The 27,855-nt window shown below is 37.0% G+C and overlaps 1 pseudogene; it reads right to left on the bottom strand.

Annotated features, from left to right (window-relative positions):
• Nucleotides 1-17,713: 17,713 nt before the first annotated feature.
• LOC109676311 (citrate synthase, mitochondrial-like) lies at nt 17,714-18,496 on the bottom strand (annotated as a pseudogene).
• Nucleotides 18,497-27,855: the final 9,359 nt, after the last annotated feature.

Below are 27,855 nucleotides of genomic sequence, written 5' to 3'. Positions count from 1 at the left end.
TATAAAAGCAGTTAAAGTTATTTTGGAGAGTAAGCACTTAATATCTTCTCTGTAGCAGGCTGAAAGAATTTAAGTTTTGATGTCCAGACTTAGGCCATAATTGAAGGTAAACTTAAATATTTAACACAGTATTAGAGGAGCTGCAGCTACAAAGTTTACTTAAAAATGAAGTGAGTCATTTCACTAAGTCAATTATCTCTTACACTTGCACGCATGATCACGTAAGTTTGTATTTTGTTCTAAATTCCCTTCCCAAGACATCCAACAGCTGTTGCTTCCCTCAAACTGTAAACTCCATGTTCCTGTTTTACCTTAACTTTTTCACCCAGCCATAATGACAATTCAAACTCTGAAAGTTTTTGTAAATCATAGCAGTTACCAGTAAGAAAAATAATTGGTAGGAGATATTGGAAATCAACATTGCCAATTCAGATAGTGTTTCCAAACATAAACCACTTAAAAAGAGGGAAAAAAGCCTCACTTAGATTTTTTTATTTTATTTTATCGTTTTTACATTTACTTTTAGAGATGAATCCAATGATTTTCTCTTCGGAATACAATGTAATAGACTGAAATAGCTGACTTCTATCTGAATCCATAAAATTTCCCTTCCTTAAATTTACTTAAAGACAAAGAAATAAATAGATAATCCGGGAGAGGGGTATGAGACACAATACTGATAGTCAGCAATTTTTATAAATTTCCACAAGTTGTGCAGAAGTACAATATTTCTTGACATATTCCATTAATGAGAAAAACTGGTTTGTTAAATTAGCAAATTAATTTATGTCCATTATACTGATCACAATATCTGACAAGTACATTGACTTTTAGTTTTTTTTATTAGCGTAAGTATGTATTTCCTTTGTACTAGTTTAATAACTGATATATTTATTGGTCATGTTGTAAATATTTTTGGCTTAGATTTTAAAAGTCAGCATAGAATAGTATCTTTTGCCATTTTTAGAAGTGAAACATATAACTTAGATCCACTCTTAAACTTAGGAAAAAGTTTTATATCGTCTAGGACATAGCCTCTTTCTTTTCTGACAAAGTGTTCATTGCCTTGGGGTTATTATAAGTATTGTGGCGGAGATGGCAAGAAAAAGTGGTTGTCAAGGTTCATCACTTCAAGTTTTAAAATAGTGATTTGAACTAAAAGCAAAGAACACAATACTGAACGCCAAGTTTTTGGTTTGTAATAATGGGACTTTTTCAGCAGACAGTAAAAGTTTGGTTTTGAGATTAAAAGCAAAGCCCTAGAGGAATTAGGAAATAAAGTGAATGGATTCAGGAATACTTTTGGAAAAGACTAGATGAGGAGCCAGGTAATCTTCTCTCAAATTGCTTGTAGGAAGAAGAGATATGAATGAATCTCACATTCAACACCCTCTTTCACTTCCCCCAGGCCAGATAGTACATCTCATCAGATGCTACCAGGGCTGGATGCTGATAACCTGAATCCAGAGGAGATGTGAAACCATGGAGGTTTAGAAGATACAGCTCATACTTTGAGCTGAAATAGCATATGCAGACATATATGCAGATGCTAATTTGGATTAAGAAATTATAGTTTTCTAGTTCTTCTCATTAATAGGTGATGCCAAGTAATATTAATCTTCTACACAATTTGTAGAAATGTACAAAAAATTGCTGAGTATCCAGTGTGGTAAACCTTTCTAGGTTACCTGTGTATTTCCTTGTCTTTAAGCAAATTTATAACTCTAAGTTGTAGATAAGTGGTATTAATGTAAACTTCTTATTGTGTATATGCATTCTATCAGTTTTATCATGCTGTTGATATGATAAAATTCTAAATCTATTTGTGTATTCATTTCAGCATTCTTGATTGCTATATATATGTATGTATTTTTGAAATTTTTTTGGACACAATTATAGCATCTTACTCATTCTCTTTTTAACTAATGAATTAAATAAATTCATACTTGTCAATTTATATTAGTCCAAGTGTGATTTTTACCCTTTAAATTTATCTTTTAATATAAAATTTTGGCAGTATTAATGTTCATTTATTTAAAATCTATGTATAATGATGGATATTTTAGGTATCTTCCCCAAACAGCTGTGGAAACAGCTTGTAGACCAGTAAGTGGAAGCACCTATTGTCACTTCTCAAATCAGAATATATAGTTGTTGTGTGTATAGGGACAAACTTCTTTCCTTTCCTTTGGAATTTCTTCTTTCCTTTGGAATTTCTCTCCAAATTCCCCCACCCACCCCCTTGTAGGCCTCTCTAAGGAAGGTGAAGTGACTTATCTGATTGGGAAGATTGGAAGAAATAGATGGGCAAAATGCAGAAGGAAGATAGCTTAATCCCTTTTTTCTGGTGTGCTTGAGGTTCAATAATTTTCATTTTAGAAACTTTATAGGAGCAGCCCCTAAAATGAGAAGTCTACCATTTATCTCCAGTGCCAGTGAAGGCTACTGAACTAATAGACCTGTTCTCCAAGAACAACACTAAGATAACAAAGCAAAACATTGCTTGCATCTAATTCTCAAGTGGCTTAGCACTTGGATAAGAAAAACAGAAGTTATTTATTAGTCCTTCAAACTCTAGTCCCAAGAAGAGTAACTGGGAGTCTTTGCTCCCATTTCCTGTGTGGGGAACAGGAAATGTTTCTCTCTCTTTCTCTGCACCCCTCTCCATACTTTACCCTGCTCCCTGCTATACTAAAATAAATCCTTGCTAAACAAAACAACAACAACAAAAGAATAACTGCGCCACCGAAACTCCACATAGGAATACTTAAATTGCTTTTTGCATGGTTTAATATGTTCCAAAAATGCCTTAATAGAAATTGAGGTGATTTCAGAATAAAGTTACATGACAGAGCAACCTCCTGGAACAGAAATATCTAGTTACATTTCTGGCATTCCATCTTAGAAGTGAAAAGCCTTATTCTAGTTACATAATACCTGAAAGTACCTACTACTTTTCACTAGCCTGTGAATTATGTTTATGGGGTGAGCCCAACACCCTGTCATACCTTATGTAAGCAAAGGGACATTTGCCCACTATGGTAAGAGTATGGCTAGGAGATTGTTGGAGTGTGTCCCCCAAAATTTCAGGTGCTGGGAAAATAGTCTAGTAATGTAAATTAAAATGAGGAAAGTTGTGGATTTTTAAATATAGCTATAATAGGAGAGAAAACTAGGTAAAGCAATCCAAGACTGAGCCTCCAATGGCTTCATGGCATACTTTATATCTTGTAAAACTAATCAGATGATTTTTTTTCATGTATTTTTAAGTTTTTATGTTAGGTTTGTTGATTGTCAGCTGAAACACTTGCTAGGGAGTTGTTATAAACATAAAAGCAGTGCATAACTGGGAATACTGGATATCATATCATTGATTTTGTGACATAAAGTAATGTTATTTGAAAGTTTACAGTGTGAATTACTGAGTCCAGGAATCTGAAGTGACTACCAAATTAACCTGTTGATAAAACAAGCAAAGCAGTTATTTTTAGGGGGATAGAATCTAGGGCCTCATACTCAGCTAGTACTCTGTCACTGAGATTTACCCTAGCTCAAAGCCAAGTTACTTATTACACAAGTAAGTGAAACTTTTTCCTTAGCTTTTTAGAATAAGACAGGATTTTTATAAGATTTTATAAGATTGATGGATTTTGTTTTGAGGAGATTTGAAAGATATTTCAATGTGGGGTGGAGGACCAGTTAAGGTTGACTGAAGTTTATAATAAAATAGTTGTGGTGAACACAGGGGAAGGTGGTGTCAAAATAATCTCAAAGAACAAATGGTAGATTGTTAAGCCTAGCTATGCATTGCTTTGAGATGGCGTGCTTGTTCTTAAGAGGCATAGTTGAGTTGTCTCTATTATTGGAAGGAATGGTTTTTCAGAAAGTTCCTCCAAAAGTAATTAAGTTATTTGCAAAAATTATTAAGTTATCTACCTAGGCAAGATCTTAAAGGAATAGTAAAGTCTTGTTAGAATAAGCAGTCAACCTGTAAAGCCATTTTAATGTGAGCAACATGCTATATGATGGCAGATAATTTAGCAAGATATTAGAATGCAATTTTCAGTGACATTTAATTTTTTTGGTCATTTATTGATTGTTCCAGGATATAAATAACTAAAATTTGTTGGGAGTTTGAAAATGGAAAATATTGTTTAGATTTTTAAGCTGAAAGAAATGGAAGCAATAAAAATAAGCCAAATATTAAATATGCCAAAATAGTAATAAAAGATAAAGTACAGAATTTTTTCATAAGTAGACAGAACTATTTTTTAGCTATTTTCCTTGGAAGCAATTTGTAGTCTATGATTTGTCATTCTTCCAAAGTAGATAAGTCACTTTTATTGTTTCTTCCCCACAGCCAAAAATTTCTCACAGACAGTAAGCTTATTTATGTTTTTAAAAAATTCTTGTTTTCTTGTGAAGAGTTAATATTAATTGGTGACATTATTAGTGTTTTTGTAAATTTAGAATTGGTGTTAAGATAAATCATTTGCTTTTGGATATGCCTTAGCTAGTTCTGTAATACCTATTGATGAATGTGACTAAAATTATTAGAGCAACTGACTCAGTTTCATGTAGACAGCTTTGGTAGAAGAGAGATGTAAACATTATATCTTAAAGGAGTAAAATAGGATTTGTGACCTTAGGGAAAGAATTATCATTGGGATAATTTTAGCAGTATTTTGAGCACCCCACCAGGAATTCCACAGCAGGTTATCTGGCTTGTGTTCTCTTTCTCATTTCCCTCTTTACTATTTAACTTAAAAGTTTTTATTCCTTTCCTTTCACCTTATTAAGCTAGCAGCATAAGAACCTACATCTTCTCTTTTCTTCTTTTTTTGGTGGGAAACATCAAGATTTTTAGAGGTGAATGAGTTTAATAGTAAAACAAAAATATTGCATGTTATGTTGCTTGTTTAATATTTTAATATTCATTACTTTCTTTTATGTTTTTCAGTAGCTACCTTTCAGATGGTAAGAAATATAAGCACATAAACATAACCCTGGTGATGATGTATATTGTTTCCGGTGCACATCAGGAGGTTTCTAGGGATTCAGCTGTCTCAGTGTTGAGAAAGTAATCTAATAATTCCTAAACAAAAGCCTATACTATATTCTCAAAAGACAACACGGCAATAGTGAACATAGGATCCATGTTGGTAACCTCATGTGTCAGTCCCCATCAGAATGGGACTATTTGCTTCTAAAGAAATCAGGTGAAATAGAAACTGAAGCAAATGGCTCCAGGGATGGACTGCATGCAGAATTCATGCAGGAAATCTTATAACGGTGTAGGTTCTGAAATTTTGGGTCAATCTAAATCCTGGGAACTGAGTTGTCAATCAAAAAGGGAGCTCATGATGGAAAAAAATTGATTTGGCCCACAGATGGCTGAGTTTGTAAAATCTGTCATCAAGCCATAAGGCTCATAACTGTAACCAGCGCAAAGGAATGAGTTTGCACTTTTGTTTCTGTGTTTCTGTTATGGGACATTGTTTTTCTTTTTTAAGACTAACCTTGATATTAACTGTAGTCTGATTTCACTTGGTGGTGGGAAGAGAGATGGAGTAGGCAGACAATGTAGGAATATGTAGGTATATATTTTAGGTTGCATTTATTCCTAGAGATGGTTTCATCTTTAAGCTACTTTCAAATGAGATGTTCCCTAAGAGGATTGTCAATTTTCTCAAAGAATCCAAATGTATGGAGGTGCTGAGACCAATTCTTCTTATCAATGCCTGTCCATTCAGCCAATATTCATTGGGTGTGTCTCCTGCACATATGCTGTGATAGGTGCTGGGGACAAAATGGTTCTTACTTCCATGGAGTTTACATTCCACACGGAAGGAATGATGTTACTGATGTAGTAAAGCTGATCCAGTTGCCCAACTGACAATGTGGAACAGAAAAAAAATTAAGCAAGAAAAACTATAGTTTATTATTGCCTGCAAGTTTTATGTCTAATGATGGCAATGTCAAGTTACTTGTCAAAAGAACTTAAGTTCTTTTGATATGGAGAGAATATAAATTTTTTGATAATGTGATATAATGAAAGAAGATAATTATTATTCTGTGGAAAATACAGAAAAATATGTTTACTTTTGGTTTGACAAAAGCTGACACTGGAGTTTTGGACTCTAGGCTCAAACTTCGGGAATTCCACATGCCATATCCAGCCACTCACCCATACAGGTCAAATAAAGAGATATAGTAAAGGGCAAAGAAAGGAGATCTATTATATGGTCCAGGACATGCTGTGGGAAGAAGCAGAGTAAGCATTCAGCCCATCTTCAGCCACTTTCAGGGTACAGAATGAGTTAGAGGTTTAAGCAAAGAACTAGGGGTGGGGGACATTGGTATGCATAGTTAAACAGTCCCATTCACCGACATGGTCTTGTTGTTGTTATCTAAGTCCTTTTTCTGGAAGAGGTTTAAGAATCATTGTTGCCTGGCAGGTGGTCCATCCTGAGGAGGCTCTACCTTAGTGGTACTTTCAGTTCCTTGTCATGAAGATGTTATCTGTTCTGTCTTTCCTGGAATTCAAGGTAGTTGCAAAGTGACTACAGAGAGAATGGCTTAGAGCAAAGACAAATACAAAATGAAGGAGAGATGCCATGCTTTTCTCCTGCTTCTAGTTAATTCATGAGCCCAAGTAAGGAGTCAGTGCTTTTCAGCAAAAGTAGTTTAAGTACCTCTTACAAGGCCACTTCTCAAATCTGTAGTATATAGTATCAAAGTTACTGGAGGATTTGCACATAGGTCTAAGAAGCTTCAGGGAAAGAAAACAATTTCTTTTCTGGGAATCAGTTCTAAGATCTCTATAATGAATCAAGATGGCTTTACCTTGAATGGCTAAAATATAAAAATACAAATAAATAAAATCTTTGAAAGTGGTCTTAAGGGCATACAGAAAATAAAGCCACAATTTTTCCCTCCCCAAACTCTGTTTAAGTAAAAACAGTAAGTCTGTGGCACTTTCCCTTCTCTCCAGTTCATCATGATGGAAGTTTCACTCTGGGTAAGTGTAGCCAAAACAACAAGGCAACCTTCCTGTACCCCAGCCCCCAATCCCAGCCAAGGAACATTGTATCTTCTTTAGGAGAGGCAGTTCATCAACATTTTTCATTCTTCCTAACTCTCTCTCTCTCCCTATAACTATATATATAACTATATATATATATAACTATATATATAACTATATATATATATAACTATATATAGTTATATATAGTTATATATATATATAGTTATATATATAGTTATATATATATAGAGAGAGAGGTAGAAATTCCAGAATGTTATGACTGAGAAGTTGGGGAGTCACCTTCCTATAGAGAGTGGAGGCTCTATACAAAGCAAAGCCAGCTAGGAATACTGGACTCCTGTAACGTTTGTGTACTCTTGCTCATAGGATGGGCAATTTAACAGGAGAGGCAAGCTAAGAAGATCAGAGGCTACAGTTCTGCCCTCTACCCTGATCACAAAGCAGGGATATCATTCTGAGAGTAACATAATCCGTACATCCAGCTGTGGCAGTCCAGAGACTTTGCCTAGATAGAGAAGTCTGTGAGAACAGAGAAGGCTGACAATCTTCCCAAGAGGACTGATTTCTTTCTTTCTTTCCTTTTAATATTATTTTTTTTTCTTCTATCTGTTGTCTTTTCTGGCATCTGCTGTCTCCCTCAGTTAGGTTTCTAGAACAAGCTCCTGTGGTGCAGGAGAATGGGGGATAAGCCCTTGGTAGGGATTGTGGGATGCTATTCTCTCTCTCTCTCTCTCTTTCTTTCTCTCTCTCTCTTTTGATGTAGGCTCCACATGCTTGCCTGTGCCATGTTGTGATTGTGTGTAGCATGAGGACCTCTGCCAGAAATGAACTGATGCAGGCACAAATAACCCTCCCTTACTTTATAAGTTAGGTGTTTCAGGTATTTCATTATAATAATACATGGAGTTTATGTAAGGAAATATAGGCCCCAAAATGACCACGTGGAGAGAAGTGATCTGGCCAAGAGATTCTTTATTGCCGGGTGGGAGAGGGAGAGAACAGAGAGAGCCAAGAGAGAGAGGGAGAGAGGGGGAGGGGCTAAAATACCCCTCAGTGGGACCCAGCATGATCTGGTTGGTTAGGATCTTATGGTTCATGCTGATTGGAGGTTGGGGCAGAAGAAGGGTTCAAGCTAGACTTGAGGCTGGACTGTGACCCTGGGAGACAGGAGCTTAAGGGTGCAGTAAGAACTGAAACCTATCGGCGCCATTATTACCAACAGTTTATGTAAGGGCTCAGGTACTGGGGCATGTTCATTAAGTGTTTTGAGCAACAACAATGAACCTTTTATCAATACCATGAAAGCTCAAAATCTGACTTGGGCTCAAGTCTCTTGGGAAAAACCTTCAGGTGGCTGGGTTATGATGTGGTCAAGGCACTCTGTCAATTTTGATTAGGACACAATGGGGGAACCTTGATGGCCCTGTAGAAGGGAATTGAAACATTACACCAAAAAAAACCAAAAAAACCAAAAAGACCCAAAACAAAAACCCCTCAACTAAACACAGAAGAAGATAGAAATGAGAGACAAGGGAGATTAATAAATATGAAATACAATAAAGAAATAGCAAAACAACACAAGTAAGTCTCTCCTTATCAGTACTTACTTTGAATGTAAATGAGTTAAACTCTCTGAAAAAGAAAGATTGACAGAATGGGTAGGGAGAATGAGATGTTTACAGCATAGTAGATATATTTAATAATAGTGTATATAGTCCTCACAGGGAATGTATTGCAAGACTCCCAGAGGATGCTGAAACAGGATATTGATGAACCAAATAAGAATATATATATATACACTTATGCATACATATGATAAAATTTATAAATAAATCACACTAAGATTATGCAAAAACTAGTAAGGAAATGGAGTGATGACAAACATATACTTTAATAAGTTATGCGAATGAGGTCTCTCAACATTAGTGAGTGATGAAAATCAAAAGTAGGCCAAAAATGACCACTTGAGAGATGCCTTTATTGGACCTAATGTTGCAAAACCAGAGAGCAGTGTGGAAGGGGTGTCCTGGCTGACTCCTTTCTTTCTTTCTTTGTTCTTTTTTATAACAGAGTATGGAGGAACTCAAGTCTACAGGTGCTCTTGGAAACAATGTGGATTTTGATTAAGAGAAGACTAGTGATTTCTTTATTAGAGAAAACCAGAGAAAAAAGACAGATAAAAAGCTTTCTAGGTTCTAGGTGGAGGTGTGGCTCAAGTGGTAGAGTGCCTGCCTAGCAAGTGCAAGACCTTGAGTTCTAACCCCAGTATTGCCAAAAACAGAATTTTCCTGAAGTGGGAACAAACCTCAAAAAGTGGCCTTAATAACTACCTTTTAAAAGAGGTTTGAATCTAATTGGATCAGATTATGGAGAAATGTATGCCTCAACATATGGTCTAAATAATAGACCAATTGGTAAGCACCCAGAGGAGCTAATAACAATAGTGGCAAATAATTAACAAAGACAACAGTAGAAAAAATAGCCAAAAGAACCCAGCTAAAACCACTGCCATCCTGGGTGACTGTGACTTGATGGGGGCAGTGCCTTCTGAGGCAGTCAGAGGGTTCACACTATGGGGGAAATAGACTTTAGTAAAATAGTGCAGCCACATTAAGAAATAAATAGGCAAGCAATTACAAGCTCTTGGCAGATTACTGTCCAGATTTGCTATAGTTTATTACCCAAGATGCTCATTTCTAGGGGGGAAAAAGCAATAGAAACCATCTATGAGAAGCCTTAGATGTTGGACTTGACAGACAAAACTTCAAAGCAGCAGTTATAAGGATGGTCAAGTAATTAAAGGAAATTATGCTTAAAAGTGTAAAGGAGGGTATGATGTTTCATTAAGCAGAGAATACCAATAAAGTCATAGTTTTTTGTTTGTTTTTTTATGAAGGACCAAATAGAATTCTGGAGTTGAAAAGTATAGTAACTGAAATAAAAACTTCATTAGAGTGGGTTAGCAATATATTTGAAGTGGAGGAAGAATCAGATAGCTTAAAAATAAATTAATAGAAAATATATAATATTGTGACCACAGATTAAAAATAATAAAGAAAATGAATAGAGTCTCAAAGAAATGTGCAACAGTGTTAAGCACACCAACATCCTTGTAGTATAAATACCAGAGACAGAGAAAGGATCAGAAAAAATATGCAGAATTAAAGGCTGAAATTTGCAGAAAGTACAGATTTACTCAAAGTGGAAACTTACCATGAAGAAGAGAGAGGTATGGACTTGACATTCTGGACCCACAACCAAGTACTGTGCTGTCTTTAGAAGGCTAGATCCAGACCCAGTGTGGTTGATTCTGACAACTCTTATGACTTAGTTATCAGCGGCTCCTAGAAGAAACAACATTGAAAAGGAGAACTGACTCATTAAACTACTAGAGGGGTGTAGTGCATTCATGCCCCCATTTAGGACAGAGAGAACAGGTGCACTTTCTCCAGGACAGAATGGAGCACTGTGTGAATGCAGAGAGTAAAGGGGAAGAGACCCCAGTGAGGCTAAGGATAAGCTAGTTATGAGTCCACCAGGGATTTATAAGCTAAAGTCATGTTTTATTTAAAAAAGCAAAATCTTTTGATCTTGAGAATTGTAGATTCACTTGCATTTGTGAGAACGTGCAGAGAGAGACTATTTGCCTTGTACCCCCTTGATAACATCACACAGATCGGAGTACATTATTTCAACAAATCAAGGTACAGAATGTTTCCTTTACCAAAAAGATCTTCCTTGCTCCCATCTCTTTCTCTTTTTCCCTTATTTTAAAGTTTCTATTAGCATAAATTGAGTTGTACAAACTAAGGGGTTTTATGTTGACTTTTCTATGCAAGCATATAGTATACATTGATTATATTCATCCCTTCTGTTACTCTTTCTTTCTTTCTTTTTTTTTTTGGCAGTACTGGGGTTTAAACTCTTGACCTCAAGCTTGCTAGGTGGGTACTCTACCAATTGAGCCACTCTGCTAGCCCTGTTTTGTGTTGAGATTTTTTTGAGATGGGGTCTCAGTAACCGTTGGCCTGTGCTGGCTTTGAACCTTGATCCTCCTGATCTCTGCCTCCTGAGTAGCTAGGATAATAGGTGTGAGCCACTAATGCTGGCCTCTGTTGCTTTTTCTTATCCACCTTCCTTCCCTTTCCCCTCCCACCTCTCTAGTAGCACCCCTTTATTTTGTGCTGTATTCTACTTGATTGAAAATGGGATGCTGGCATGTTTCTAGTGCCAATATAGTAAGACAAGTGCTGAGGGTCACGTTCACTACTAAAATCCTTTAAAATTAGTTTTAGATTATATATGTACTCTCAGCTATCACGCTAAAAGCCAGTCTAAAAGCTTCATGCACCTTCTGTATATCTACCTATGTAATGTTGACAGATGTCAAATTCCTTTCAGCAAGTATTCTGGTTGTCTCTCTCTCTCTCTCTCTCTCTGTCTCTCCCCTTTTCTCTCTTTCTTTCTCATGCTCTCCCTCACTCTTGGGAAGCCTCTGTCTCTACTTCTCCTGGCTTTTGAATTTGGAGAAGACTTGGTATCCCTTGAGGTTAATTTTTGTCCCACCTCATTTAACCCCAAGAAAACACTAATCTGTGTTCTCCAGGTAGATGTTTTGCAATAGTTATAAATTTCAAATAAATTTTATACAATTGGGTTAATATTAATTAAGGAATGTCAAGCAATGTTGATAATTCTTACTATGAATTTCATATCCAACTATGAAAAAAAGTAGAAAGCTTTTTGGAGACACAGTCTCACTATGAAGTCGAGACTAGCTTTTAACTGCTTGTGTAGTCCAGGCTTGTCTCTAACTCATGATCCCTGCTTCAGTCTCCAGAGTAGCTGGAATTATAGGAGTATACTACTGTGTATGACAATTGAATGAGAAATTTTGAGTAAATAGATGATAAAGAAGTCAACAAATAAATTTAATAGCAAAGTTGATTGGTCGATTAGAGCTTAGTCAGCTGAAAGAGATATTTAGGAACCCTCCCCAGAAGATTGTACAAATTTGCACAAAATAAAATTCAAAAGAGAAGGAACATGGAATGTATTGTCATTCATTAGCGCAAGCAGAGTTTTACTGAATGTGAGTGTTCTTGCACTTTGCTGGTCTTGAGAGACTGGAAGAATGAGGAGTTTCTGTGGTTTTAGCAAAGATCCGGGTGCTTATTCCAGGTGACAAGTACCACTAAGGCAGACTTGAAATATGTCAAGAAACATGGTATCAATGCTAAACTTCCAGAGCAAACAAGGGTCTTAGAAATCTTTGGCTGGAGGTCAAGTATAAACTTGTCTAATAATTTTGTCCATGTTTAGAACTTATTATAATACATTTATAAAGGTGAGAACAAAATATGGAAAAGTAGTTTTCAATTTTGGCTGCACTGTGGAATCAGCTTTAAAAATGGTCAAAACCCCAATTTCATCCTCAGAGGCTATTCCTTAATTGGCTTGGTGTAAGGTCTAGGTATGAGGACTTTTAGAGCTCCCCAAATGGTACTATTAATAGAGAGGCAAAGTTGAGAAAGTCTGGTTACATGTAGGCATGTAGACCTGTTCAGTATTATAAAGTTGATGATTTAAGCATTTACAGATTATATTTTTCTTTTAAATAACTTGAACTGGAAAAAGTAAAATAGTATACAAACAAGACAACTGAGATGAAAACAATGCACAACAAATTCACAGTACCCTCACAAGTGGTTCTTAGCTCTCCCCTGAATCACCTTGAGAGCATTTGAAATTTTGAACACTTGAATCACCTTGGAGAGCGGTTAAGTATATTCCAGTACCTAAACCCCACTCTTAGATATGGATATTCAGGTATTTTTTGAAAGAGGGAAGATTGCGATGTGCACTTAGGTTTGATAATTGCTAAAGCAACCTTCAGTATTTGAAAGATGTTAGAAAGCACCTGAAATCAACTTATTTCCTCATTTGGACTATAATCTAGTTCAAAGTCCCTGGCAAGTAATGCAAGGGGGAAACAAAGGACATGGACTCCATTTTAAGAATGAAGAAGTGTACAAAAAAAGTCTTCTTTAAGGTTCACATGTTTCTGGAATTAAAGTTAAAATGGATATTTCCTGGGATGATCCTCATGTAAGGACTTGGATAGTGACTTAAGGCTTTAGCCAAACCCTGACAAAAGACACTGGTGCGTTGCTAAAATAAATACTTGTTTTAGAGGTATGAATGTAGAGATTATATTCTTAAAGTAGTTCAGTGAAGCAATTTTTGGTCAGGTAAAGAAACAAGAAGACCCAAGAGAAGGCCTTTTACTATTAATATAAATTATAATATAAATTTACAAATTATAATATAAATTGATATAAATCAATTTACCCCTTAGAATTAGTTTTCAATCTAGCTTGAGAATCATAGTGGTGCCAAGAATATTCCTGAGACCAGATTTGCACAGGTACTTCTGTGTTCTAGGAAGAGACAATTATAAAGATCTGTCTCAGCTTTGGCCAAGTTTTTTAGTTTTCCAATGTTTTCTCTCTGTCTGGGAAGTGCTGATGAAAGTGGGGTGAGAAACTTTAAGAGAAAAGGCTACTTCTGAGACATCAGAAAGGTAAGGACCTTTTTTATAGCAGGTAAGTCCTGCTATAGGGTGTAAAAAAAAAAAAAACAGAACTGAGGGGCCATTCAGAAGTGTGACATTAAACCTTACTAGGATACATGTGCCTCTTATGTCTCTTGTAACTAATATAGAATATGTACTCTATAGGTACCAGAAAGAGAATTCATTCACAAAATAACTTCCATCCAGAACTTTATAAAATGCCTGAGAGCTCACAGTATTTAACAGACAAGTTTATTTAAGTATCTCTCAGTGCCTTGAGTTCTGTTTCAAATAACCCACTTGATAACACTGCTTGCCTAGTTGCTGATAGGTCTATGGAAATAAGTTCAAGAGCCTCCTGAGTTTCCCTAACTCCACTGGGATTTACAGTAGAAAGCTATTAGAACCTCTTCTTAATGAGGAATAAGAAAACTAAATCAACAATTTATTCTGAATCCTCAACTATCTAGATGAAAGTTTGCAAGTGGATAATTACAAAGAAGATGTAAACACAAATTGTTAATTTTGATTTAAGAATTCAATGAGATATTGCTTGCCAAGGGCTTTGCACAACTTGATACATAGTAATCACTTAATAAAAAGTCACTATTTTATGGTCAGAATAGCTGTTGGATGCACATATCAGGAATGTTGATATTACTAAGAGAGAAACATTCTTCATCAAGAAAAACATAAATGTATTACAAAATACATTTCAAAAATCATGTAGATTATTAAACTGAACTATGAGACATCAAAGAAATATGTTTTTGTAAAATTTCATAAATCTGTACAACTTCATATTAAACCTCAAAACCTTAGAGGTCACACATCCTCTTTCCTCCACCGTCATGGAATTTTTCTGGAAAATTTGGGAGGTGCCACAGTAGAGCAAAACTCTAGGTTCAGTTTCATCTTACATAGATCCTTTCTCTAGAAGAGATGTGCACCACTGCTATTCCTATCGGAACCAATGCCACACTGGTTAGTGATTGTGGTGTTGACATGGTGCTTGAAAAGATAATTCAAGAAACAGCTGAAGAACCTGGGCACACATGCAAAACTTTGTATGTTAACAAAAACTGCTTCACGGAGACAGCTGCTGATGCTGTCTTCCTAAGAACAGCTGGGAGAAACCACCAAGCCCTGGTGCTAATCTCAAAGTCAGCAGCTGCTGACCAGTTGACCTGAGTTGCTATAGAAGCAGCAGATAGTTACTCCTAAGAGATGGTCCTTCCAGAATTCTCTACATCTTTTTATTACTTCAAATGAGTCACTGAAATGATGGAATGAGTGTGTGTGTATCTGTAAAGGAGGGGACTGAAGAAAAATTTAAAATAGATTGGGGTTTGTAGGAAGTGATGTTTTTCCTTCATCATTATTAAAGAGAGGGACTAATAGTATCTGTGAAGAATTCCAGTGGGGCTGGGTACCTGGGAATTGAGGGTAGACCCTTGTGCCAAATTAAAAAGACTCAGGAGTAAACAAGAAAGCATAGTTTTGATGTCTAAGGTGGGAGGCTTTGTAAGGAAGAGCCTGGAGTTGCCAGATTAGATGTTTCAGATCCTGTCTCAATTCTCAGAAATTTGCAAACTATCAGATGTTGGATGAAATTGAATTCTCTTTCTGATTTTGATAGAGAAGATAATCTGTGTTGATTTAAAGAACAGCCATATTGAAGGGAGTCAAATTTAACCCTTATTGTGGTCCAAAGAAGGATGGATTTCTTATTTCTACTCTACTTGGGTAGAGGTGGATCCAAAAGGTGGAACTAGGATTTTCATCAGAGGTTTGTATTTCTCAACACTTTTTCTCATGTATGTGTGATATAGTCTCTTAAAATACTGAAGCAACAATATCCTGGCCACAGGACTTACTTTCCTTCTTGGAGCCCTGTGACTTTATCAGTTAATGTTTTTAGTTGCTTATGGCCATCATTGTATAAATTTCTGTTATATAAACACATAAAAGTATTCAAGTTGCATTTTCCACTTGTATTTTTCATAAGGAGTCTAGTAATGATTAGGCTGAAACATGGCTGCTTTTATTTATGCAGGGTCTTTATATAACCTAGAATGGCCTCAAATTTACTCTGTAACCCAGGATGGCCTCAACTTCATGATTCTCCTACCTTAGCCTCCTGAGTGCTGGAATTACGGGTGCATATTACTGTACCTTCCCCAAACATGCATTTTAAAAACATGAAATAGTTACCCAAATTTAATTAAAGTTATATAATTTTTAAAAACTGAATTGGAAGGAAATTAAACCCTACAAAATGCCGTGGAGATAAATTTTGATTATTTCTGTTTTAGCTCAAACAAATCTCAGGAATATCCTATTATAACTGAGGATTGCAATAAATGTCTAAAATAAAGCAGGTAAATGACTTTGGCTCAAATATACTTAAGATGGCTAGACAAAATATGAAGTTCTATATCCTAAGGCTTAAAATGTGGGTCTCATAATATGAAATACATAATTCTAATAATTTCACCCAAAGTTAGAATACACTGAAATGTCATAGGAAAAGGATAAAAATCTCTGACAGTGAAATGGGTGGTGCAAGGAAACTTCTGTTTATCTGTTTTCAGCAGGATTGCTTTCTAGGTCACTGCCATGGACAGACTGCCAACTGTCTCTACTTATACCATTCTTCTTTTTCTAGTTTATATTTAATGCAGACTAGTCAAACACAGTACAATTTTCTTTCTTTAAATGAAGATTCTTCTTACAGGCTAACCATGCAAAGTAATAGAATATGAATTCTCCTTTTTGTTTGCATTTTTTTTCTGGAATTAATTCTCTTTTTTGTTGTTAATAAGAACATTTCTTTTTTATCTTATACAGAACAATCTGAAATCTGCATCATAACTTAAGTCATCCAGGAATTTATACTGTGTAGTTTTGGGGTTTAGTTTCCACACAAACACAAGCAGGAGTTTTGGAAGAAGGGGGCCTAACAGGAGTGTATCTCAATCCTTTCTCAAAGAAAAAGCAGTAGAGCATTCTGAGTCCCTGAAAACCTGTGCAAATGGGGCTGCTAAAAAGTACACTGATCTATAAGCTCTTGATGAGGGGGCAAAGAAAGACATTGATAAATACAGAAGCATTTTCTTATGGCAGGGAATGTGGGGGAGAAGCTTACTATTTTCAATGTCCTCAGTTCTAGGACTGATGATACTCAAAGGCTCTGCCTCCAATCTTGAATCACGTCTGTGTTCAAAAAGATATGCTAGAACCTCTGCACCAGACAAAGTGTTGGTCATTCCTGATCCCCTGGTCTATGTGCCGCAGCATATTAACAGAGGAGAAGAAAGACAGAGGATAGTGGCTTATGTTCTGTGGAAGTAAAAAGCTTAGTTCATATTAAACACTGATAAAGCTCAATGATGGGGAAGATCACAGATCAGACAGACCTGCTAAAAGAGGTCTTTAGTAGGAACCAAGAGAGGAAGACCCAGGGAATCCTCAGCTTGAGGCTGTAGGTATAGTAGATCTAGAAGGAGTTATTAAAGTATTGGGAGGCAGCACACTCCCAGACCTTCATTTTAATGAGAAAAATTTAAAAAGAGATCAAACAGCACCAGTCACAACAAATACCATAAGGTCACCTGGTAGCATAAAAAGATGCCAAAGCATGTCCAGCTATCAACAGGTTTTGTTAGGAAGTGTTTGTGTGCACAGGAGATGGCCTTGAGGCTTGACAGAGCTGACAACCCAACATGTACTATGAAGAGGCAGAGCCCTGACTTGTTTGCCTGAGGGCCAGGCAGAGAAGAAGCAAAAGTGACTGTAGATTCTGTTTTAACTTACTTTGACCTAAGGAAAGAACCAGATTTTCATTTTAGATATGGTGGCTGGCCAAATCTAACCCAAATCATATGCAACTTACAGTTGATGGGAAACTCCTACCAGGCAGAGGAAGGGAACTGGTTAGGGAAGAAGGGGTCATTTTCATCTTTTAAATTCTTAGTTTACATTTTAACTTAAAACATATTTTCAGTGTCTCAGATATAATTTAATCTTAAGTGTTAGGCCCCCTGAAACAAAAATATACTTTATGTTTAAGCTTCTTCATTTTGTGGTAGTCAGTTTCTTTCCAAAATCCAGTTACAAGAGTTTGCAAATTTCATCAGACCATCTGTGCTCATGGACTTGTGTCTTTCTAGGGGACAGCCTAGGGCACGGTTCCAGATGAGCTGTACCAGCATACCCAGTACCTGTGACACCCTAAATGGGACTGGGTAGTAATTCATCTCTGTCATGCTGTCGTAGTGGAGCAGCACACCACCATGAGCATCTATATTGGGCCAAGGATTCCTGACGTGCTCTAAGAGGATTGGGTGCAATCTTGTACAGTTGAGCAACCAGCTTAAACATGGGATTGTTAAACAGTTGTTTCAGAGCAAACTCTCTCTGATAGGAATATCGTGGGTCAGTCTTCTTAGAACTGCATGACCATAACCTGGAACAACCCGTCCTGAGCTGAGTGTGTTCCAGATGTAGTCTCGTAACTTCTCATCTGACACATCTTTGGCCAACTTCCTTCTGTAGTTGTGTTAGTCAGACAAGCACCTCCTGTTTTGCCAATATCCATGTAGAGGCCTTGCCAGTCCACTCATGGCTGCTGCAAAGAACAGGTAAGGATCTGAAAGGGAACTGCCCACTAAGTGGCTGGTATGGGCACTGACATTGCCATCCTCATGACTACTGTGGGTGGTGAGGTACCAACTTGAGCCCTCTTTGCCCATTCTTGTAGGAGCCAAGATACTTGTTGCTCTGTTGGGATCTGTCCAGTTACCAAGCAGCCAAAATAAGCCCTCAGGCAGGATTCTTTCCCACCCTTTGCCATGGGCAGCAGTTTCTGGCATTCAGGGATATTATGACCTAGGAAACAGATGCTTTTTTCAGGGTCAAGAACTGATGTTTCATTTACTACTCCGTGCCTCTCAGGCCACCTATATCAGGTCCACAGTAATTTGGCCCACCCCTGTCTTGTCATGTTGCTGCTTGAATGACTTAATTCTGGCCTGCTCTTTAGGTATTAGGTTGGCCAGTACATCCTTCAAATTAATAGAAGCACTTGTAGGCCGGGCAGCAAGAACAAGACAGGATACATTCTTGGATCCTAAGAGCTGGGTGATAGCAGTGAGTAAAGCCATGGTGGATGAACTCTGGGATCTGGCAGGGAGGGAAAGTGAGGGGGAGAACTGTAGCAGGCACTCGAGCCGTAGAAGCTACACCAGAGACGTGCCAACCAGCACACAAGGTTGAAAGGAGGTGGCTGAGGGGAAGGGCAGACAAACTCCTGGGGGGAGACGGGGGTGATGGTGTACCTAACCTTGAATGAGAGTATGAATTCTTAAACCAATTGTATTGATAGTTATCACTACATAGGACACGTAGACAAACTTCCATTAACTTCTTGATGGAGAGTGAAATTAGTCATGATGTCATAAAGGTTAGCTCATGTCAAATTGCACTTAATCAAAATACACTTTATAATGCTTTATTATCAATAGACATAGAGGTAGACATAAAGGGTGGAGGTGTGGCTCAAGCAGTAGAGTGCCTGCTTTGCAAGTACAAAGCCCTGAGTTCAAACTCCAGTCACACTCACACATAAAAAACCCAAAAAACAAAAAACAATTAAAACAAAAACAAACAAACAAACAAAAGCTTCCAAGTTGACAGGAGCAAGAACAGGGAAATGCCCCAGGTTAAAAGACTCTATTCTAAAACCCTAGATGGCCCACATCTTGGATCAACGATTAAGATAATTGCCCTCTGCTCTTATGGGGCCCACTCCCCATATTAAGGTTAAACTGGGAAGGGCAACAAGGATCAAGTGCACAAGTGTATGATTTCTAGCACCCAGGCAGCCTCTGCACAGTAGCCAGAATATTTGCTATTTTAAGAGGCCTCTGTAATTATTTGGGGAGGGTCACAAAGGGAAGCTCCCTAGTTTCATGCCAGCCTCGTAAACTTATCCTATGGATAAAACTCCAAGTTCTCATAGCTTCCATTCAATCAGTCTTTACCTCAACTGCCTACTTCAACCCTTGAGGTGTTTGTTTTCCTTTATCAGTAAATAACTCATTATTATTTTCTTACTTTTTGTGGTTCTTTTCCTGCACCTGGGCAGTGTCCTAATCATAGACAATGTACCCAAGAACTGAGAACATCTGGAATATGCAAACCAACAGTAATAGTATAACTAAAACATGCCATGTGGTTTGCACATAGCTTTTTTGAGATGTGAGTATATGTGGATACTTACAATGTTTAACTTTTCACTTAGAATGTTGGTAGTTTTTTGTGGGAATTGTTCTTTTACAAATATTGAAGAAACAATTTCAAGGCCACCACCCTATAAGCCCCAGTTCTACATTTGTTCTTAGCTTGCTTAGGATTTGTCCTCTGTCTTCTAAATATGTCCCATAATACGGGACTTATGAAAACTTTTGTTATCCCTGATGAAATTCTAAAATTGTTTTCTGATACTGAATAGGGGTATACCAGCGATGTTAGCCAGCTTGTAATCACCTATTTTCCATTTTTGGAAAAGATACAAATCTAGATTTATTCATTTGTTTTAAAAAAGATTATTTATATATTCTTATTTACAAATTATCAACCCCTTTAGCCTACATTCTTTGTTGTTTACTGCCTCAAATTTCTTGTGGTAATAAAGTTGTGAGTAGAATATCCATGACTGGGTTATATCAAATTTTTGACAATAGCTGGCCCAGTTATAATAAAGCTCTAAAGTTTGTGCAAATGAGTGAATATAATAAGAATAAGCCCTTCAATATTAACTGTCTTCAAAGAAGTCTTTAGGATGGCTGGGTGTGATGGGCTACCTTTTTTCAGAACTTGATCTCTGTTGCAGCAAATTCCATGAATCCATGCAATGCAGTACATTATATTCTTCCTACCTGACAGTGGTGCCCTTTAGTATGGAGATTCTGGAGGCAATGGCTGTATCCCAAAGTATAAACTTCCTCTCCCACCTTCCCATCCCACCCCTCCCCTTCTCCTCTCCAACCTAAAACTCCGCAGCAATTTGCAAACTAATAAAGGGGATATTTCAGGACTAGAGGGCTTTGTGTTAAGCCTCAGGTTATCTCCAAAGGATGTTTTCTCTCAGAAACTTCATTTGATGACTTAATCCAACATATTGTCAGAAGTAAATGATTCTTGTTTGTGGCGACGGAAGTGGATTTTGTCTGGTGGAGAAAGTAAATCTCTGGAAATCAATTCTCATTTGAATGAGTTTTTCACATCTTTGACTTCTAGGTCCTCTTCGTTCTTCAACAGCTTGTGTTATATACAGTTGCAACCTGTATCTCCTGGAGTCACATGAGTGATAGGAAGCTAATCTGAAAATAGTTAAGTAAATCAACTAGTACAGATTGGAAGAAATGAGGTGTGCATTGTTAAACACACTTCTGATAGGCACCTTCTGACCTATATGCTTTGTTGGAAGATTTAACAGTGAACAATCTGGAGAGCCAGCTTCTGACCCAGGAGAAGGATGTCATCTCCCAGACAAACTTGAAAAGAGAATAAACAGCACATTCCTCTCCATTAAAGTACGTCATACTGCTGATTTTTTGTATGTAAGAGTTTACCAAAGAAAATCTGGAACCACTAAATGCTATTTGCTCAACCACTACCCTGTAACCATAACATCCAGCTTTCTGGAAGAAAGAAGGAAGCAGGATGAGGAATATTTTTAATTATCCAAAGTCTTCCATCAGTCAGTCATGAAGGAAATCAGTGCTATTTATCAGGTTGTAAGTCTATAACTCATTTTTAGATTTTATAAGTATGAAAATGCTGTTTCCAGTTGTATTAGAGAAGAGGTAAGCTGGACTGCCACATATTAATGAATTCTCATTTTGTCAAATTTCTCCTAGGATCTAATAAAAATCCTGGGAAAGTAATGTCAATATTTAAAAAAAGAAAAAAAAAAGAACAACATTGCTTGTCTCTCTATCAAAATCAGTTCTGTGATTACTTATTCTTTTGTTTGATAATAAACAATCAACACATTTACAGAGACAGGTGGAGGGCAAACCAAGGGCAGGCACTTCCAAGTGAGTAGACTATTGCATGAGGCATTTAGCTTATAAGACGTTTTGGGAAGTTTATTCCCACGTCCTGGTAATATAAGAATCCATGTGGATATCTCTCCCTCATTAGCCATCAAGCTTCCTTTCTGTTGTTTTATAAGATTTAAAGATTCTTTTGATGGAGAATATAGCACACTGACACTTCGGTAGATGACTCCTACTACATATAGCTCTGTAGGAAAAAAGGACATCAAACAAGGACCGGCAGTGAGTTGTACTAGGGTATAGGAGTAATTTAGGTATGGCAAAAGAATGTGGTTGTCTAGGATTCTGGGTTCCCTGTAGATTGACTTATTTGAAAGATTTCAGGCTCTGGGTATAAAGGCTGTTCCTGGTTGTCTGTTACTTGGCCCTGAGGCAATTAGAGCAGTTAAGTGAGAGCAGAAGGGGAGTCTTGGGCTGTAAACTTAATCTGGCCTCTGGTCAGGGCTGAAAACTAGATAAAGACAGCATGAAAGAGTAATAGAGAGCGTGAACCTTATATGCCTATATGGAAATATCACAATTCTACAGAGTAGAACCAGAAATATGAGGATTTGCCCTATTGGGAATGGGATGAGAAAGCAACCTCCTAAAGCTTTCTTTTCACTGGAGGCTATTTCTCCCTCTCTTTCTCATGGGCAATGATTACAGATTCCTGGAAATCTGGAGTAAGGAAATCTCTGACGGCACCATTTCCAAAATGTCCTTTTGGCAACTTGCGATCTGTCAGTAAAGAGGTTTACAATTTGAGGAAAGATGTTCTTTTTCATTGCACCGATTTTACCAGTGTTTAGAGAGTTAGGGAAATTCAAAACAGCTAAATAATATTTTACGTAAAATTCATAAGGAACCTAAATGCTACTGATAAGCAGAGTATTTTGTAAGGCAGAATTTATTTCATAAAGGATTGAGAGTTCTTCAACTCCAATTTAAGTCAGGATATAAATACATACAGTTTTTGTAATAAAATCTCTCAAAAGGAGCCATTCTTAACACAATCTCGTAATGAGTGGGCTTCTTTCATATATTGACCAAACTTCTTGATAGCTAGTACATACATATCACTGATAGGTACTGTGGTGTTTATTAGAAAGATATGAAATTTCCTTTATGTGAGAATAATGGTGTCAGTGGAATCCTCTAATGGAATCTGTTGAAGGAGGACCAGCTTTTGTTAATGTTAAGGTCAGTTTTTTAGACCTTTGATGAGTTTCCCTCATTTTTGTGAAGAAATCACCTCTGTCTCTTGATACTCTGCTACTTCGGAGAATCCAGAGAATCTGATTATTATGTAAAATAGAATGAAAAGTGATCTTTTCTCCTCCATGGGGAAATTAGTACAAATAAATAAAAGCTTTTGAGATTAGAGAAAAAGGCAAACTAACAGAAAATATGATTAAACAATGGATTTTACATATGTGGGGAAATTGGTTCAGAAATTATTTTCAGTAAATTTTGTAGTCTCAAATTAGATTTTAACTTTCCTTCTCATTAACATGGATTGATTATCTATGGGATACCAGTTAAATTCCAAAAAAGTGTAGAATGTCATGTTTACCCTGAGCTAGCATTTGAATAGTCTTTTTAAGAAAAATGTAGACTTTAGTGAATTCTAAACAAAGGAACTGAATTTTTTTATTGCCTGCTATATTCCCACACTCATTTATTGTTCCTAAGAGTTTTTTGGGTTTTTTTTCAGTACTGGGATTTGAACACCTAGTTTAGTGCAACAGGCTCAAAATAAAGAATAGCGGGGCAGGTACTGGTGGCTTTTGCCCAGGGTTTCATGCTTGCTAGGCTGGTGTTCTACCATTTGAGCCACTCTGCCAGTCCCCTGAGTTTTTTTTTTTTAGGTTCCATGCATTAATGATAGTCCATGATACAATGAGTTTCTAAACTTGACAGCAATGTCAACTTTGGTTACGGAAATACTTTAAACTTTCCAGGCCTGGAAATATACTAGGATGATGCTTATTAATTATTATTGATTAGGCTTATGTTTCAACCCTCTTAAAAATAATTATCTTGCTACCACCACAATTTGATGAAGTGAAACTTACTTTCAAATACTCATTATTGCTTTTTGTCTTTCCCTGTTTCCTCTGATTTTGCCAAAAAGTATAAATTTTCAAGAATTAATTAGAGAGGCATTTTTGTTTTCTTTCTTTTCCCCCCCAGTTTTTACAGTACTGGGGATCAAATCCAGGGCCTTGTGCATGCTAGGAAGCTCAACCTCTGAGCTACATCCCAACTTCTAGGGAGGTATTTTTTAATTTGCTTGCTTATTCTAGTAAATGCATTACAGCTCTACAATCTCCCTCAGGATTTGTTTGCATAATAGATCTTTAGTTAATATTATATAATATCTCTATTTTGCTTATTTGGTAACCAGTTTACACTTTTGCCATCCCAGTAGAATCTAGACATTTAGCACCATTATAAATGCTAACCACCATAGTGACTAATAAGCAGCATTCACAGGTTGGCCTGAATGCTTACCTGCTTGTGATTCAGGAAATGTATCCATGCTCCACTGTACCATCATTTCATTTTCAATAGTAAACTTTCTATTTATTAAACTAATATGTATCCACCTAGTTTAGTGCAACAGGCTCAAAATAAAGAATTAGCGGGGCAGGTACTGGTGGCTTTTGCCTTGGGCAGATACTTCACAGACCCTATTTCAAAAAAACCCATCACAAAAAGGGCTGATGGAGTGGCTCAAGTGGGAAGAACATGTGCCTAAGAAGTATGAGGCCCTGAATTCAAACCCCAGAGCTGCCAAAATAATAATAATAATAATAATATAATTCCCTGCCCCATCTCCTTTTTTTTGTGAGAATTCTGTACCCCCAAGAGTAACTTTATTTTCTTTTTCTTCTCCCCTAGCCATTTTGTTTTTTTCCCTTCATAATTCTAAATAACATGCTTTAGTACTGATTGCCAATTTTCAATCAGATGTTAGCAAAAAGGACATAAGATGTATACTTAAAGAAATAATTACAAAAGTTTATTTTTTATATAAAATATATGATGTTAATGTAGGTATATTTTATAGTAATGTTTGGATTTGTGTGCAAAATAACTATATAAACTAATAATATGATAAGCAATCATTGTAAGCCCTACTGAAGGTGAAGAACGTCACATATCTCTTCCAGCTCATAAGTGTTCCATATTTCCCAAGAATGACAACGGTCCTGGTTTGCATGATAATTTCCTTTATTTATATTCACTATGTATGCATCCTTATAAAGTATAGCTTGATTTTTGTCAGAATTTTCAACTTTATATTGATGGAATCATACTGTAATTCAGTAATTCTAAATTGAGGTGAATTTACCTCCTTCCAAGCAGGAGATACTTAACAACTTCTGGAAACATTTTAGTTTTCACAACTTGGGAGAATGCTATTGGTATCTAGTGGGTAGAGACTAGAGTTTTTTTTTTAATTTTTTTTTATTTTGTGGTACTGGTGCTTGAACTCAGGGCCTACACCTTGAGCCGCTACTCCACCAGCCACTTTTTGTAAAGGATTTTTTGAGATAGGGTTTCACAAACTATTTGCTCAGGCTGGCTTCAAACCACAGTCCTCCTGACCTCTGCCTCCTGAGTAGCTAGGATTATAGGCGTGAGTCACTGGCCCCTTGGTAGGGATGCTATTAAGCATCCTGCAATGTACAGGACAAGGCCCAAGACAGTGTTCTGGACCAAAATGTCAATAGTGCTGGGTTGAACAGTTGGAGAGCATTCCATGGCGTGGATGTGCTATGCGATTAGTTTTTTAAGCTATCACTGTTGACATTTGAGTTGTTTCCATTTCTTCCAGCTGAAATAAATAATGTTCCTATGAACACTCTAGTGTCTGTATCCTGGTTGAATGAGCAGTTTCTCTGTAAGTGGAATGTTTTGGTCCTAGGACAAGTGTATCTTCATCTTTCCTGGATTAATTCCTAAGTGTTTCCTAAAGTGGATGTTAGATAGCTACTGTAGAAAATTAAGACTTAACTTTCTTACCCTGTAACTATCAAGCAAACTTTCTTTCCAATTTACTTATATCACAGTTTTGGTTAAAATATCTTATTTTTATAAGGTAAATTTGATTATATCCAAGCTATGAATACATATATTTTTCTTTCTCTTCCTTCCCCTCCTCCTTCTTCTTCTCCTCCTCTCCCTTACCTCCTCCCCCTCACCTTTCTTCTCCCTTCCTCCTTCTCTTCTTCTTTTGGTGGTACTGGAGTTTGAACTCAGGGCCTTGCCCTGGCTAGGCAAGTGCACTACCACTTGAACCACACTCCCAGCCCTTTTTACTTTAGTTTATTTTTGTCCGAGCCAGATTTGGGCCATAAACCTCATACCTATGCCTTCCATGTAACTGGGAATGGAGGTGTTCACATTATGCCCAGCTTGTTCTTTCAGATAGTCTTACTATTTTCCCAGGCTAACCTTGAACTGGAGTTTTCCTATCTCCACTGCCTGTGTAGCTGAGACTTTGGGTGTGTGCTGCCACTCCTGACCTTTGAAACAAAAATTTCTATACAAAAAAGAATTTGTGGGGAGATTACCAATTGTCTAGCATGTTTCCTGAATTTCCTTCTTTAATTTGTTGAAATACACTTTAGCAGAGTAACTTCACATTAGCATTATTTTTTTTGGCAGTACTGAGGATTGAACTCAGGGACCTGCACTTGCTGGACAAGTGCTGTACTACTTGAGCCACTCCTCAGTGCTCCCGTTCTATTTTTCTTAAAGTTTGGCCTTTGAAACTCTTTTATTGTGTTTTGTTTCTTCCAACATGCTTTTGATTTCTAATTGCAGTTTCTTTTTTTTTTTTTTTCAGTACTGGAGTTTGAACTCAGGGCCTACACCTTGAGCCACTCCACCAGCCCTTTTTTGTGATAGGTCTTTTTGAGATATGGTTTCATGAACTACTTGCCTGGGGCTGGCTTTCAACTGTGATCCTCCTGATCTCTGCCTCCTGAGTAGCTAGGACTACAGGTGTGAGCCACCAGCACCCAGCTCTAACAGCAGTTTCTTGATTTCCTGAATGCAGCTTTTGTTCATTAAATATTCTGGTTTTAACTCTTGATTCTTGTTGCTCTGGGGAAATAATTTTTTTTTCTTTTGCTCCCTGAACATTTTGTCTCTCTAATCTCACATTTTTTTTTTCCTGTTTGTTTCAGTTTCTGTCTTTCACTTTAGAGTTTTGTAAAGTGTCTACTGGCTTTTACCTGCCCATTCATATTTTAAAATGTGACACTAAGGGACAACTTAGAAATTCTAGGCATGTGGAGAATGGGGAAGTCACATGACCAATTTTGGTGAGAACCCTCCTCACCCTTGATGTGATCTGTTGTCTCTCCCTCCACTTGGGTTAGTTATTTCTTCAGAATAGTAGTCATTCTCTTGCCTGGAACATATAAGGTGCTAATTGCTGCTAGAAGGGAGGGGGACTGGAGATTTCACTGCTTATGAGGCAGCTCTTTGCTTAATCCTTGATCCCAGGAAAGAAGCCTTCTGCTATCTTTGCTGTGACCAAGTCCAGAATCCAGAGATAATCTAGTGCAACCTCTCCAGAATGTAATCTATCCGATCTAGAAGTTATACGGGGCAGTTATAGATATTCGGCTTTGATTGGTTAGACTTTTGATCAAATCTGTACTTTTTGGCTTCACTTCAGTTCCTTTTCTTCAAAAGTAACTGCTGCCTTCAGTTCCTGAGTATATCCTGCATTGTGAAATATGTCAGCCTTCCTCACTGGTGGACTTTAGTAGAGAAAGCAGAACCTGTATAAGTTGCCCTTCTTCTATCTCATTTTCATCTTTTATAATTTTGGTAACATTTTTAATTGGTTGACACTGTCTCCTATCTCTGTTCTTTTGGTTTCATGCCTTTTCATTTATTTACTTTATGCCATATTAGTGGACTTTAGCAGGAGTATGAAAAAGTGTTTAATTCACGATAATTATAGCAGTTTAGTCCTTTACTGTTAAAGTGACATGATATATGACATGTATATGATCTATGTACTGAATAGATGAGGAAAAATAGGTATATTGTCATATCACACACACACACACACACACACACCATATGATACAAACTGC

Source organism: Castor canadensis, chromosome 10 (assembly GCF_047511655.1).
Source record: "Castor canadensis chromosome 10, mCasCan1.hap1v2, whole genome shotgun sequence".
In the NCBI taxonomy this organism is placed as follows: domain Eukaryota; kingdom Metazoa; phylum Chordata; class Mammalia; order Rodentia; family Castoridae; genus Castor; species Castor canadensis.
The sequence above is the reverse complement of the archived record's forward strand: the minus strand, read 5'-3'. Positions and strand labels throughout refer to the sequence as shown.